This window comes from Sus scrofa, chromosome 12 (assembly GCF_054392235.1).
Source record: "Sus scrofa isolate SSC_HxYL_T2T_F1_AM1 chromosome 12, Sscrofa_HxYL_maternal_Yorkshire_Landrace_v2.0, whole genome shotgun sequence".
Taxonomy (NCBI): domain Eukaryota; kingdom Metazoa; phylum Chordata; class Mammalia; order Artiodactyla; family Suidae; genus Sus; species Sus scrofa.
In genome coordinates, this window is record NC_139394.1 from 18,589,663 (window position 1) to 18,605,640 (window position 15,978).

The 15,978-nt window shown below is 57.1% G+C and overlaps 1 long non-coding RNA gene across 2 annotated transcripts in view; it reads right to left on the reverse strand.

The window, feature by feature from the left end:
• The window catches only part of LOC146398086 (uncharacterized), a 66,216-nt gene that overhangs the window by 4,584 nt on the left and 45,654 nt on the right, over positions 1-15,978 (reverse strand). The window contains exons 3-4 of one of the 2 annotated variants that reach the window (XR_014821068.1): positions 3,220-3,350; positions 1,885-2,008 (exon numbers count right to left, since the gene is read on the reverse strand). This is a non-coding gene — a long non-coding RNA (uncharacterized LOC146398086). The remainder of the gene's footprint in view (positions 1-1,884; positions 2,009-3,219; positions 3,351-15,978) is intronic. The other variant, XR_014821069.1, reaches the window with a different exon arrangement.

The window sequence follows — 15,978 nt, forward strand, 5'->3', positions numbered from 1 at the left end:
CACTCCACCTCCTCTTGCCTCCCTCCTCACAGCCTCCCTTTCCCAGGCTCGGCCTTACAAGACACTGGGGCGCGACTCCAAGTCGAGGTTGCTCACAGCGCCTGGGAGCCTTTTGATAAAATCAGGAGCCAGGCCCCCAGGACCCCGGGCCCGGCGCCGGGCGGGCGGCCTGCCCTCTGGCCGGCAGGTGGCAGCACCCGCCCGGGTTGGGGTCGGGCCTCCGCGGCAAGCGCGGGCGGAGCGGTACTTTCTCCGGGTGGCGTTCCCGCCTCTCTTCCCGCGCCGAGTCCCGCGTCAGATCCCCCTCCAAGCTGCAGCGCCGAAGGTGCGGGCGCGCGGCCCGGCCCCGGGCGCTCATTAACAAACCGTGGGCCTCGCCGCGTCTTTTTTGCTGGAGCTGCGGGGTCGAGGGATGTGTCTCCATTCCACCCGGTGCCAGGCGGCTGGCACGCGACCCAGGCCTCCGCCTTCCAGCCGTGCGCTCGGGCCTTGCCCTCTGTTCACCCACTTTGGGCCCCATTCCGGCGCGGAAAATAAAGACTGCTAGGGGTGCGGGATGACAGGGACGGGCGGGCCCCTAAAACCATTCCCAAGCCCAGGCCGGCCCTGGGGTATTTAGCAGAGCCTTACAGTTTACAAAGCGCATCCGCGAAGTTATCACTTTGAAATCTCCCAGCTCTAAAGAGTGCAGGAGGCAGGGCTAGAATTTGAGGCTCCGAGGTTGAGCAGGGACCCAGGTAATCAACAGGCAAAATCACCGTTACCACCGCGCTCAGGACTCCGCCCCTCCCACTCCCTGCACTCCCCGGTATGGTATCGACGCCTGGAGTCTTTATCTAGGAGTTATTGTGAACGCTTCTTCACATGCACATGTTCGGTCTCTCTCTGTCCTTGGAGAGGGTGAAGGGAGGGGCCGTGGAAGGTTCCGGACACTCCGTCATGAGCCACTATGGCTAGATACTGGGTGGGAGGGGAACAGCCTGGGCTGCTGAGGGCCCCTCCCGGTTCACTCCAGCTCAGGAGGAACCCGTCCCTGGGGCAGGAGACGAAATGGGATGGCAGTGATGACCCAAAGCCAAGGGGCCACCAAGGGCAGGCAGGCGAGTCCCCAGAGATGGTGGGAGAGAAGGAGCAAAATGAAGGAGGTGGTGAGGCCCTGTGAGCTGCTCTCCTGCCCCCTCCCAGGAAAGGGGAGCCGTAGCTGGTGGCTCCTCTATCCCAGCCGCAAGCTGAGGCTGCACCCAGCTGGGACCCAAAGAGCCTCCTCCCCGTGCTCCCCACCCTCTCTTCCCCATCGCTCAGATTCCAATACAATTTCCAGCTAACCAGCATGTCGATAGAACAAGTCGGGCAGCCGGATTGCTGGCCAATTACAGGAAATCATTCTGCTCCACAGCTCAGCGCCCAGGGAGAGGGAGGGAGGGAATGTGAGGGAGCAGGCACCCAGCTTGCAGGCTGGGAAGGGCTTTGGTCTACGGTGGGGTGTGCTGCAGCCCCAGGAAGGGACAGGGGTGGGAGGGCAGGGGTGGATGGGGAGGCTTGTGGGGCGGGGCAGCCCAGGGAGGTTCTTCCTCATCCTCACGCAGAACTCTCATGGCCCAAGCCCCAAAGAAAGAGAACTGGGGACAGAGGCCTGATGAGGGCCCAGGAGGGGAGGCATCTGCTGAGAGGAAAGGGTTGGCAGGAAGGGGGGGGGATGGTGAGACCACTCTCCCCCAGAGCCCTGTCTGGGAATGGGGAGGGCACCCCCACCTGGGCCCACACAGGCAGGACCTGTGCTTCCACACCCAGCCATGGACCAAGAGGATCCTGCGGGGCCAGGGAGAAGAGGTTTAAGGGGGAGGGGGAGGACAGGGGTTGATGAGTGGACAGCAGCAGCCTCACCTGGTGAAGGGCTGACAGCATCCGTCTATCCCATGAGGTGGAGCACGGAAACGTGGGAGGAACAAGGGCCTCTGCGCACGCGCCGACCTTCCCAGCCGCTCTGCCTTATTTCCCAGCTCTGGCCCTGTGGACACTTACACTCAGATGAAGGGACTCCACCCCCCCCCCATCCGTCTGAGCCTACCCCTACCTTCCAAGTAGACCTAGATGCCTCTTTGTTACCCTCGCCTCCATCCCTTATGGCATCCTTCCTAGGATTGTCTTAACTACCCCCCAAGCTTCCCCACCCGGCAGACCCTGAGGTCCCCCTGCTCTCCAGCACCAATGACCAGCCCCCTTTACCAGCCTTGGAGTCTCTCCCCCAAAGTAGTGAAACTTCCCCTGGGGCTAACTCCACTCCGTGAATGGCTCCTGTTGCTATGTTTGTCTTGAAACCCCGTATGAGGCGGCTGTGACCCAGTGGTCCTTTTTCCTGCTCCAGGCTGCAGCCACCTCCCCGGGGCCCCCTCTCCAGTTCCCCAGTATCTCGATGCTCCTTCTGCCCATTCTAAACCCTAAAGACCCCACCAAGGATTGGGTTTGGATTGGATTCAACCCCTTGCTTTGGCCAACTCAAGGGTAGATGGCTGGACAGACACCCAGTGCACCAGGCACCCTGCGGGGCTCAGGAAAGCCGCTGAGGGAACGCTGTTGACGGGCAAGGCCATCGTCAAAGTGGCGGGTGCTTTGGGAGAAGGGGTCAGCGCCCTGGAGCCCCTCCTTCCCCGGGATTCCTGCCGAAGCGCACAGGCTTGGAGGTCCTGTTGGGTGTTTGTGTCCCTTGCTGGGCACAAGGCAGGCGCCCTTGGCTCTGCCAGGCTGAGATCCAGCCGCAGCTCCGGCTCCCGCTCCCGCTCCGGGCTAGAAGCGCCGCCTTCGCTGGTCTTCCCTCGGGCTCTTCCTCTTTCGGGCTGGGCGCCCGGTGCCCGGCGATCCGGAAGAGGGCGCCCGGCCCGCCCTCGTCCGCGGTGCACCCCGCCCCGCGCGCGGCGGTCGGCAGCCCGCGGGCTCCGCGTCATCGATCGGGCCGCGGGGACCCGGGCGCGCAGCCCCCCCAACCCCTCGCTTTTCGCCTTTAATTGAAGTTTGTTTGAGCAGAGTGCGGAGCGGGCAGAGGCAGAAACCAAATATTTAGTTGCTGCAAATTGGCACCTCCAGATCAATTACCCGGCCCGTGTCAGGGCCCGCGCCGCCCCCCGCGCCCCGCGGAATCTCAATGCCGCGCTGCCCCCGCCCGGGCCGCCCGCGCCGCCCGCCTCCGTCCCGCTGCACGTTTCTCATCAGCTCCAGCCATACATCACCCGTGGCCGCGAGGGGAACAGATTTTCAATGGGAAAAGTTCCCCTGGAGGGTCCTCGTTGCTGATTCCCACCGCGCCCTGTGCCGTCTGGCCGCCGCCCTCCCTCGGCCTGTCAGGTGGGGACAGCCTGGAAGGGAGAGGGAGATAAGAGGAAGCGCCAAAGCAGGGGCTTTGGGTCACATGAACTTGACCCATCCCGAATAACTCCTCTTACTCTCTGGGTGACCTCAGAGATGTTACTTACATGCTCCCTGAGCCTCAGCTTCCCCATCTGTAGTATGGGCACTCAACTTTCACCTTGCAGGGTTGTTGTGGGGGTCAACACCATGGAGGGCCCTTGCCCTGCCCTGAGTTGGCACACTGTGGCTCTACCTCTCAGTCCCGCTGGGGGTAAGATAGCTTCCAGAATGACGTGAGGGACACTGGGTTGTAAACACTTCAACCAAGCTATGGCAAAACCCCAAAGGGAAATCGGGGGGCAGCCAGCCCTCCAGAGTCCCTGGCAGAAGCTGGGCAGGCCAGGGGACCGAGGTCAGGCTCCCTCAGGGAAAATTCTGACACCCTCTCCCCCAAGTCCAGGTGCATCTGGGCACAGAGGGAGAGGACGCGCTTCTCCGGTACCAAGGATGGAGAGTTAGTTGGGCCTGGAGGTGAGCGGAGAGAGCCGGGACCTCAAGGCTGGGCCAGGGAAGGAGGCGGAGGGAATCTGTTGACCACAGGCTGAATACCAGGGGGCTGCGCCCACGGCAGGTGAGCCCTGCAGAGGAAGCAGGAAGCTGGGCTGTGGTCGAGGCTTGTCCCTTCCCCGGGCAGGTTATTTAGCCTTGGCTTTCCCTTGCGTGAAATGGAACTGACGCCCTCTCCCTGCCAGAGCATTTGTGAGGAAGGCGGGCGAGGATGTCTGCGAGGGAAGGAAACTCGCCGACAGGCAGGCAGAGAATGGTGCGGAGCCCGCGTGTGTGTTCCGTGCTCGGCAGCGCTTCCATTCCAAGCGTTTCCTTGAGGGAACCAAAGTCAAATGGTTTGGCCTTTTTAAATGGCGGTCCTGACACACAGAGTGACAGGTGTTCTGGGTGGGAGGAGAAGGGGGGTGGGGGGAGGCTTAGTGCTCTGAGAGCCCTTCCTTCCCCATCTCACCTCAAGAATGAGAAGCTTTGGGCTGTCCTCCTCCCCACCCCTACCCCCACCCCCCACCGGAGACCTACGCCCCCACCTCGACTCCTCAGGGCGGGAGTCACCCATGCCTGGAAGAGTTTTTCCCCATCAAACTCAGAGTCCAGATGGAAGCCGAGGCTGAAGCCCCAGTGGGAAGTAAATTCACTCCTCACTTTCTTGATTTTCCCATCTATGAAATGGGACCATTGATGGCAAGCCATATATTACTCGAGGTGCCTTTTGGCCTGGTGGGTGACCTCTAGACGCTACTGAATCCATTGCCCCACCTTCCACACGTGTCCTACCCACCCCCTTCCCACCCCTGCAGCAAGATTATCTCCGCTGGCCAGACAACCCCACCAGCCTCCTCGGGGATGGCAGCCGCCATCCGTCAAGTCAGGGAGTCCGTCTGACGATCTACCTTAAATGTCTCCCCACTTCCTTCAGGGAAAAGTTAAAGAATGAACAACAAAAGATAAATGCTTATGGATAGGCGATGCCACACTATTTCTTTTAAAAAAACAGCCCCAAAGCGGGCGGGGGGTGGGAATTACCTTCGGACACAATGCTCTTCACACTAAACATCTCAGCGATAAATATAGCTGTGTAATTCTTTTTTCTCCTTGGCAGAGAGAAAGGCTGAGGTTGGGCAAAAAGGCAGAGGGACCCGAAAATATAAATCAATATGTGACTTTAATATATGTGCTCTCGGTGTCTGTGTGTGCTGGGGGATTATTAGTAACCTTGATTCCAGCTCAGTGTCCATGCGAGGCGGGGAGACACATGGCCCCCAGGGAGGCGAAGAGAAATTAGGAAGCCAAATTCTCCTCCTGATTGACACCTGGGTAAACATTATCCCCGGCAGAAGGGGAAGAAAAAAAGATCAATGCTGGGTATTTTTATCACGTTCCAGGGACGGACAGGGGGAGAAATTAAAGAAACAGTCCCCTGGCCTCATTGAATATGCTCATCTCTGAGGAGGAGGCAAAAAAGGGCGGAACCCAGGGGAAGAGCCAAGCGGGAGGGACAGAGGGACAGTGGCCTGTCCCAGGGAGCCCAGGGGCACTTAGGTGAATGGCAGCAGGTACAAAGCAGCCTGCCGTTGATAACAGGGCAAAGGCGCCAGCTCTGATGGGGGAATCACAGGCCACAGAGTCTAATGGGAGATCAGACTGGCTTCAATGAACGGCCAAGAGGCATTAGTCTTAATGGGGTTGTTAGCGGGATGTTTCTAGTGAGAGCTTTCTGGAGCTCGGGATGGGAGTGTGCCTTCAGTGGGGGATGAGGAGTGAGCAGCCCAGGGTGGGTCAGCACCAATGTGGAAGGGGAGGCATGTCCTTGGATTGTCTTGGAAAGTGGGTCTCAGTTCTACAGGCAGGAAGACCTGGTCTCCATCCTTTTGTATCTGGCCTCCCCCTCTTCCTGGCTGGATGCCCTTGACCAAGTCATTTGATTTCTCAGGGTCCCACCTTTCGTTCTTTTCTTTTCTTTCTTTCTTTGTTTTTTTTTTTTTTTTTTTTTTTCGGATGTAAGTTCCCAGGCTAGGAGTTGAATGGAGCTGCAGCTGCCAGCCTACACCACAGCCACAGCAATGCCATATCTGATCCACATCTGCAACCTGCACCACAACTCATGGCAATGCCCGATCCTTAAAAGGGGCCAGGGATCAAACCCACATCCTCATGGATGCTAGTTAGGTTCATTACTGCTGAGCCACAATGGGAACTCAGGTCCCAACTTTCTTATCAGCAAAGGGGAGGCAGGTAACCCCGACTACTTTCATCTCAGCATTGGTGTTTTGTTCCCTTTTTTGGCATATGGAAGTTCCCAGGCCAGGGATCAGATCTGAGCCGAATCTGTAACCTACACAGCAGCTGCAGCAATGCCAGATCTTTAACTCGGTGTGCTGGGTCTGAGATTTAACCTGCATCCTGAAGCTGCGGAGACACAGCTGATCCCATTGTGCCACAGCGGAAACTCCTCTTCTCACTGTTTTTAATAATATTGCACAAAACACTGTGCAGAGGTGAGGGGCTGCTGCTGTCTAGAATAGCTCTGCCCAATGGAAACATAATGCAAGGCACATATGTGCTCTGAAATGTTCTAGTAGCCACATTAAAAAGGTACAAGGAGGAGTTCCCGTGGTGGCTCAGCAGGTAATGAACCGGACTAATATCCATGAGGACACGGGTTTGATCCCTGGCCTCGCTGAGTGGGTTAAGGATCCAGCATTGCCATGAGCTGCCGGGTAGATTGCAGATGAAGCTTGGATCTAGGCTGGTAGCTGCAGCTCTGATTCGACCCCTAGCCCAGGAACTTCCATATGCCTTGGGTGCAGCTCTAAAAAGCGCAAAAACAAAAAAAAAAAAGTGCAAGGAAACAGGTGAAATTACCTTAAATCCCATTTTTAAAATTTAACCCAAAATAGTTAAAATATTATCATTTCAATAGACGGCACTAGCCACATTCCAAGTGCTCAGTAGCCATATATGGCAAGGGGCTGCCATATTGGACCAGTGCAGATCTAGAATAAAAGTCCACAGGCGAGGAGCTTCTGCCTCCTTGGCAGTAGGCAGGGGGTCCTGTGACACCAAGGACAGAACAACCTCCACCACGCCCTTTTTTTTGGCCACGCCTGTGGCATGTGGAAGTTCCCAGGCCAGGGACTGAACCTGAGCCATAGCAGTGACAACACCAGTCCTTAACCACTAGGCCATTAAGGAACTCCCAGGACACCCCTTTTTAGGGAGGGGCTATTTTATGACTGCACAGGGGCCACAGAACCCCTGCACGAGGTTCCCTGAGGGAGGCCCAGTGAGGGCAGTGGTCCTCTCTCAGCAGGGCCTCAGGCAGGACCTGGGGTTGGGTGACACTGAGCTCTCGGTTCTGGTTCTGGCCTCCCTCAGGCCTTGGAGCAGCCCGTGTGGGGGGAAGAGCCTGCCAGCTGGACTTGGAAACTCTTTTCGTTCCTGGCGCTTCTGCTTTCTGGCTGTGGGATCTGAGGCGAGGCCCCTCCCTGAGCTCCACCGTCAGTCCCACAGGGATGGTCATGGTCAAAGCCATTTCCGCAGGAGGAGAGGGGTTTCTTACACGGAGAAGGTGCACTTTGGAAGCCACGAGCATGCAGGAGGGGAAGGGGACGTGAGGAAGGCGGACAGTGGAGCCCTTCCAAGCCCCCCCTGCCTTGGTGGCTTTTGCTGGGCATGTCTTCAGGGTATGCAGGGGCCACCCTACTCTCGGGGGAGGCCAGCTGCCACTGCAGGACTCTAGGCTGCCCAGGACCATGTGTCACGGGAAACCTTCAATTATAGTTTCTTCAGACTCTGTCACTGAACTGGAGCATTGGGATTCTAGGGGTTCTAAACCCTGGGAGGTCCAGCAAATGGGCTTCAGGAGATCCATAAGCACGCCTCCTGTCCCAGCATCCAAGGCAAAACTTTGAGTCTGTGTTTTTCTAAGCTAAGGGTCTAATCTTTTCTCAGGCTTAGAGAGATGTGACTCCTAAAAGAGGAAGAGCCACAGCTCTAGACACACACACTCACAAATACGCACACTCACATAGCCACACAAATATGTATATGCATAACCACATGTACACACACGTGCGCACACACACACACATACTCTTTTTTCTTCCTGTTTCCAGTCTCTTCCATCTCGACTGCATCCCACACAGATATCCTCTGTCCAAAACTGTTGTCAGCCCATCCTTCCCAGTTAGAGATCAGAAATGACTCCCAGGGCTTTCCAAATTCAATCACAGGGAGTTCCCGTCGTGGCGCAGGGGAAACGAATCCTACTAGGAACCATGAGGTTGTGGGTTCAATCCCTGGCCTCGATCAGTGGGTTAAGGATCTGGTGTTGCCATGAGCTGTGGTGTAGGTCACAGATGTGGCTTGGATCTGGTGTTGCTGTGGCTGTGGTGTAGGCCGGCAGCTGTAGCTCAGATTAGACCCCTAGCCTGGGATCCTCCATATGCTACAAGTGCAGCCCTAAAAAGCAAAACAAAAACAAAAACGAAAACCAAATTCAATCATAGACTCCAGGGTTTGGCAGTCAAAGAGCACGTCCCACCCCCCCGCCCCCATACAGCCCTGTCTTCCTAACCCAAACAGGGAACTTGTTTCCAGCCCAGCTTATGGGGCCAACTAACCTGCCTTCAGTCCACCCTCCCTGCCTCTGTCTGGGGGGTTTTCTCCTCCTGCAACACCCTTCCTCCCCACAGCCCCTCCTACCCACTGGAACCTCAAGGCCTGCAGGACCCGGCTCACATGAAGCCTTTTCTGCAGCCTTTCTCAGCCTCGTTGGAAGTACCTGCCTTCCTCCAGCCCATTTCTCACAGTGCCTCGCACGGCCCAGGCCCTGGACCCTTCTCTCTCACAACCTTAGCGTCTGGGTCACCACCGATGGCACTTGGCTTGTCACCCGATGGAAACTGTAAGCCCCTGGAAGGCAGGGCCCATGGGGGTGTCCTTGAGTCCTCTCTGAATCCACCGTCATGCTTCCCCCCACCCCCCCAGCCCCCAAGGTAACACCAAGGTCAGATGTGAGCAAAAAAACAGATGAAACAACATTTTGCAACTCACAGTGTAAACGGCGCTCAAGTGCCCCCCTCCTCCCAATATTCTTCCTGGACTCCTGCCTGCCCTTGGCTCTGATCCCTCTGGCCCCTCCCCGTCCCCCTCAGTCCAGATGTCCAGAGCCTGAGCGGCTCGACTGGAGAGATGTGTCTCTCTGTCTCTGAGTCGGGATCTCTGTCTGTGTTCCCAGCAGACATCTGGTCTCCCCCATCAGGTCCCTGAGAGTGTGAGGACCTACCTTTTTCTGTCTTTTTTCTTTCTTTTCCCCACACCATTCAAATAAGGTTTTCAAACAGTTTTCAGAGACACACGTGACAAGATAAAAAATGAGAGAGGAAGCCGAGGTGGAAGAGTCCTGCTTTCTCCTTCCCCAGGCGCTGTCGCTGGCACCCCGCAAAGGGCACCTTTCCCAGAGTGGCCCATCCCGGGCCCTGGCTGAGCCCATTCATCCTCCTTTCCTGAGACCTCAGGGGCGGACTTGGCCAGCGCCCTCCTCCCCTACCAACCCACCAGGCTCTGCTGCCAAGCCAGCCCTGCCAGCCCCGCTCACCCGACCCGGTCCTTCATGCTCTGGCTTCTCCTCCTGCCCCATCTGCAACCACAGCACATCTCAGCTGTCTGATTAACTCAATTGATTAATTAAGCTCTAATGAGAGCTGTGACTCACCCCTGCAGCTGCTGACCAGGAGGCCAGCCGTGCCAAGAAGGGCACCAGGGCCACGGACCTGGGCTTCGGAGGGCCTGGGGGCAGGAAGCTCAGTGGTTGGTCCCACTGGTAAGGGAAGCACAAACCGTGCTGGAGGCTAGGTCTCCTCCAGATTCCTCGTGGGTGAGGGGCTTTTTGCGAACACTCTTGGTCAGCCGGTCAGTTCCAGAATGACGCAGCTAGCACCGAACCTGCTGAAGGCTGGGTATGGGGGAGGCAGAGCAGGTATGGATTGGCTGAGAGGTGCAGGAAGGCGGCTAGATCCTCTCCCAGTCTCACCTTGACTCCAGGGCCTAGAGTGCCAGAGGCTCAGGAGATACCAGCCATGTGGAAACTGGACCTTGACTTGACCACAGAGGCCAGGCTTAGCCCTCTCAGCCGCCCCCCACTCTGAGGCCTCTTCCATCTCCATAATTCCCAGCCATGCAGTCAGGGCACTTCCCGACCTGGCTGCTCATCTGAATCTCAGCTCTAACCATAGGGACTCAAGAGCAAGCGCTGAATTTCAGTTCGCCCCACATCCAGGCTCACCCACCAACCTCGACCACCCACTCACCCCTCCCCCAATCCCTGTCCCCTTGGTGGGGTGGGGAACAAATGCCCTCTATAAACAATGATAATCAGTGAGTCCCACCCTGGCTCAGCAGTAACAAACCTGACTAGTATCCATGAGGACAGGAGTTCAATCCCAGGCCTCAGTGGGCTAAGGATCCAGCGTTGCCTTGAGCTGTGATATGTAGGTTGCAGACGCGGCTCGAATCTGGTGTTGCTGTGGCTATGGTGTAGGCTGGCAGCTGCAGCTCTGATTTGACCCCTAGCCTGGGAACTTCCATATGCCTTGGGTGTGGCCCCCAGAAGACAATACCTACCTACCTACATACATACATATATAAAAAAAATAACAATAATCAGTGGAATGGAATTTTCCATCTCACAAAGTACATTCATATCCATTCTTCTCCAGAATCCTGAGAGCCAGGAGTCCACTTTAGAATTGAGGAGTTTGGAACCTGGGCTTGCCGCAGGTAACACCCCGTTTTTTTCTTGCTTCCCAGCCATTGCATTCATCCTGGGAAACACTCCTCTTCAGCTTTGAGGACTCAGCTTAGAGGTCACTTCAGCCACGAAGCCCCCTGTCTCCCCAGCGCGGGTAAGGGCCCTCCTACCGTGTTGTGGTTGTTCATTTGCTCATGTCTTGCCATTGGGCCATGAAGGCAGCTGCCCATCTGTCAATCCCCGCTCATCCCCGCATCCTGCTCAGGGGGCAGGGAAGGAAGGACTTAATGCAGTGAGGACGTCATGAATATTCCCAGAAGGAAGGAAAGAAGGAAGAAATGGAGGAAGTACGGCAGGTGGCTAATGCTGGGAGGAAGGACAGAGCAAGGCAGGGCAAGGCAGCCCAGCGTGGGCCTTTCCGCTGTGGGTGCACAGGGCATCCCCTCTGTGCACGGTCCATTGGGCCAGGGACCGAGCGGTAAGCCCCTCCCCTCCCCTCTGCAGGGGGAACGTGGGGGTTGACCCAGGGAATCATGGGAGTCGGGGTGGGCGGGGGCAGAAGGAGTGGGCGGGGCAGGAGAGGGTTTGGGGGTTACTTGGGCTCTGGGCTACTGAGGCTTCCTTCTGGGGCAATAGGAAACGTGGGGTGGAGACGGAGCGCTGGCTGGACAGGAAGGCCTGGTGGCGGTAGACTGGGCACGTGGGCTCCCCAGTTAGGCCTGTGAATTGGGAAAGTCTGAGGATACGGGCTCTGGACCTGTTGTCCTCCTGTCGTGGGCTGGGAGCCCTGCGGCCCCTAGAGACCTCTGTGACCAGAGGAAGCGAGTGAGAAGGTGATGGACAGGAGGAGCGGGGGATTTGTGACCCTCCCCGCTGCTGAGGTGGGAGGGGTGATGGCTCCCTCACAGCCGGGAGCCTCTGATCCCCAGGAAGAGCCCCCCGCCCCCCACTCCTCTCGGTCTCTCTGCTATCGCCACTCCTCAGGTTCAATTACCAGCTCGGCTTTCAAATCGGGCTCCAGCCAGTAACTTTACTGGAGAAAATGATTATGTGATTATTTCAACCTTGCTCCAAACACCGTTTTAATTGGATCTGGGAAAAGGCGATTTGGGCACCGGAGGGGCCATAGGGGTGGGGGGGTGGGGGGCGCGGGAGCAGCGAGGGCGGCTCGGGAATGTCAGGCAGGAGCCCGCTGGCCCCCGGCCTTGAATGACAGCTTCTCAGCCGCTCTCCCAGAGCCCGCCCCCCGCCCCCATTCATCCCGCATCTGATGTTGGCCTCAGCAGGGAAGCTCCCAGGCTCGCTCCTTGGGAGGCAGACAGGATTCCAGCGCCCCTCGGTCACCTCGAAAACTGCTTTTCTGCCAGTCCACTTTCTCTGCCTCCAGCCCCCGTCCACCCAAGGAGGGAGGGGTACATTTTTGCTCAAACACTAGCCCCAAGGAAGCAGCATTGGAAAGAACTTCTGATTCTTGAGAATCCAGGGGAGCCTTCAGGAGGAGGAGGTGGGTATGATATGCTCCACGTGTGATTCTGCCAGGTGTTCCTCTATTAGATGATCGAGATGTGACTACAGACCAGTCCCTCAAAGCCTCACTTTCCCCAGCTGTCAAAGGGAAAGTTGGTCCTAGGCGACTCCAAGGGCCCTCCCAGCTCTGAAGGAAGCCATTTCGGCTGCTTCCCTGTGTGTCCTCCATGAGGCTGGGGACGTCCACCTCTGAGCTCTAAGCCTTGCTGGGCCCCTCTGCCCTGGCCAAAGGAGGTCCCTCCCCATCCCTGGGCCAGAGCTGAGCTCGGTGCCAGGTAGAGAGAGTGAGCCTGGGCTTGGGGCAGAGGGAAGGAGCAGGGTGTGCCCCAAAGGATGAGGGGTCCAGAGGAGGGTCAGGGAGGGTCCACTTTTGACTCCATCCCTGTTGGTCTTGGGACCTGACCTTCCCAGGGCTCTTTTTTTTTTTTTTTTCTTTTTTTCCTTTTTAGGGCCACAGCCTTGGCATATGGAGGTTCCCAGGCTAGGAGTCAAATCAGAGCTGCAGCTGCCGGCCTACACCACAGCCACAGCAACGCCAGATCCTTAACCCACTGAGCGGGGCCAGGGATCAAAGCCGAGTCCTCATAGATCCTAGTCAGGTTTGTTACCTCCTGAGCCACAGTGGGAACTCCTCCAGGGATCTTTTTATTTTTTATTTATTTTTTAGGGCCACACCTGCAGCATATGGAAGTTCCCAGGCTAGGGGTTGAATCAGAGCTACAGCTGCCGGCCTACACCATAGCCACAGCAACATGGGATCCAAGCAGAGTCTGCAACCTACGCCACAGCTCATGGCAATGCCAGATCACTGACCCACTGAACAAGGCCAGGGATGGAACCACGCATCCTCATGGATACTAGTCTGATTTGTTTCCACTGCGCCACAACCAGAACTCCCAAGGCTCTTTTTAAAAGACTACTGCCTATTGCCTTGGCAAACACCATGTCAACGCTTTTTAAAAATTGCTTACAAGCTGCCATTTTGTAGAATGTGCCCTAGGGAACTACTCAAAGCAGGAGTGACTGTGCCCCCCGCCCCCTAACTCACCCCCAGACACTGGGGATATAGGGAGCACCAGCCAGGCCCTGGTGGACCCCAACATCTGCTAGTCATCAGCAAGCATTTACTGGGCACTTGGTGGGCACAGATGGAGGGACCATGAGGCAAGTGCAAAGGAAATAGAAATCACTGGTTGCATTCATTCACCAGTTTTCTTTTTTTCTTTTTTGGCCACCCCTTGGCATATGGAGTTCCCAGGCCAGGGATCAGATCCCAGTGGCAGTTGCAACCTTTGCCACAGCTACAGCAGTGCTTTAACCCACTGTGCTAGGCCAAGAATCGAACCTGCATCCTGGTGCTGCAGTGATGCCACCGATCCAGTTGCACCACAGTGGGAACTCCTCGTTCACCAGTTATTAAGCGTCCATTGGGTGCCAGGTGTGGGACCAGTCCTGCCTGGGGGAAGCTGACCATCTTCTGGGAGATAGGACACCCCTTTCCAGGATAACCTCAAAGTATTTTGAGACTTGACCAAAAAGATGGTGAAGAAATAAGACCTCAAGCCTTCAGGAGCCAAGAGTCTCAACAGGACGAAGCCAGGTGGACTTCCTGCAGGAAGGGGGCCTGGGCACGGTATGGCCACGTGGAGGTTGGTGAGCTTTCCGAAGGACCACACAGCTGAGATGCACAGGGAGAAGGGGCAGGGAGGGAGAGAGAAGGGAGGGAAGTTTGTGTTTGAATCTTGTGCCTCACTCCGCCCCTGGGGAGGGGGCAGTTTGATCTCCATTTTACAGACCAGGGTCCTGCGAGGTAGACAGGTTCCGACACCCTCCGCGGTCACACACAGTCAGGAGGGACAAGAGGCAAGGTCTGCCTGTGCCCCATGGCCTGTCCTTCTGGCGTCCCCTGGCCTGTCCCTGAGCGAGAGCGAGCTGGCCCCAGGCTGAGAGCACCAGCGGGCAGGAGCCCAGGGCTCTGCTGGGAATTGGGAGGCCAGTTCCCGAGGGCTTCTGGGAGATCCAAGAGGATCCAGGAATAAGATCTGAGCCAAACAGGACCCCAGCCTCCAGGCGAGTGCCTGCTTAGGGATGGGGTTTCAAAGACGCAGATCACAGGGGAAAATTACATTGTCAAAGAGGAAAACCGGCGCTGCCATCCCTCCTTCACTCATTAATTTCTGGGGAAGTATGAGCTGTCAGCAAGCAGCGGCCCTCCAATTCAAATTACAGAATTTGAATTCTTAATTTCTCCTAATCCATCAGTGAGCTGCCTTCCTGGGCTAATATTAGCAGCGCCAGCGAGGCTCGTAGCGGAGTCATTGATGTCTCCCTCCCTCTGAAGAAAGCCCTAATCGATAGGGCCGGGCCTCGGGTGGGCCCCTCGGAGGCCGGCCCCCACGCCCCCTCCCCAGCTGCCTCCAGTCCCAGGAAGAGAGTGTGGAGTTTGGGGAGGTCCCTGGAGAGACGGGAGAGCCAAGGAGCGGTAGGGAAGATGGAATCGGAGCCTGAGAGGGGCTTGGAAAGAGGGAGGGCAGGGTGGGAAGAAAGACAAAATTAGCAAGACTAAGAGATATAGAGGCAGAGAGTGATGGAGAGATGAGCCAGAGGCCCCCAGAGAGACCGACCAACCGAGGAGAAGAGGGGGGCAGGAGCCGTCCAGATGCCAGGGCCAAAGCCGCCCCTGCACCGACTTCCTTTAGGCAGAAAACACAGCAGAGCAGAATCAAAGCTCCATAGGACTCCACGGTGGGGGAGGGGTCCCGTCCCACGGAAAACAAGGCACCCAGGACCCTGGGCCCCCGAGTCCATTTTGCCTAAAGGTGTGCTGGAGTCAGGCGCTTCAAGTCAAATCATAGCTCAAAGGCCTCCTCTGCCAGGAAGCCCTTTCGTTCAGTCTGGCCGCCCCATCCCTTTACCCCTAGGCGGTAGCCCCCTCTCCGGGTCAGCTGCCCGAGCCCTGGAGGCGCTTGGTACAGCTGCTTCACTGCACAGGTGGGGAAGCGTGAGAGATGGTGGGAGGTGGGGAGTTAGGGTGGCCACTAGGCTGAGCACCAGTGTGCATTTCTTTTACCTTTTTTTTTTAATGGCCACACCTGAGGCATGTGGAGGTTCCCAGGCTAGGAGTCAAACCAGAGCTACAGCTGCTGGCCTGCACCACAGCCACAGAACGCCAGATCTGAGCCACGTCTGCAACCTACACCACAGCTCACAGCAACGCCAGGTCCCCTTAACCCACTGAGTGAGGCCGGGGATCAAACCCGCATGCTCATGGATATTAGTTGGATTTGTTTCCATTGTGCCACAAAGAGAACCCCCATCAGCCACTCTTAATCTCCAGACAGCCTGGTACCTTCCAGCCCCTCATCCAGCTCACACTAGCGGCCTCCTGCTTCCCATGTCCCCAAACTGCATCCAAGAGGCCTGGTTCAAGTCAGGCCTTCAGCGGGATGCCTTCCTGAGGCCCCTGTCCCTGATCCCAGCCACCTGTCCCTCCCTGGCTGGTCCTTGTCCTTTCTGTGAATGTCCTGCATTCTCAGCAAGTCGTGAGCCTCTCCGTGCACAGCGTGGGTGCCCTCCGATGTCCTAGGGCCCAGCCTTGCCCAAGGAAGGGCTCAGTAAATATTTGTGGACTTATCAACCGATTGATTGGTGCAGTGAAGACAGGAAGCCTGGGACAAAGATGCTGGAGAACTCAGCAGTGTCCCTCTCACCCTGGGCCCCAGGGGAGGTGTCAGGGACTGGAGACATGCAGGTGGGGACTCCAGGCCCAGCAGGTGAGAATGGCCCTCTTG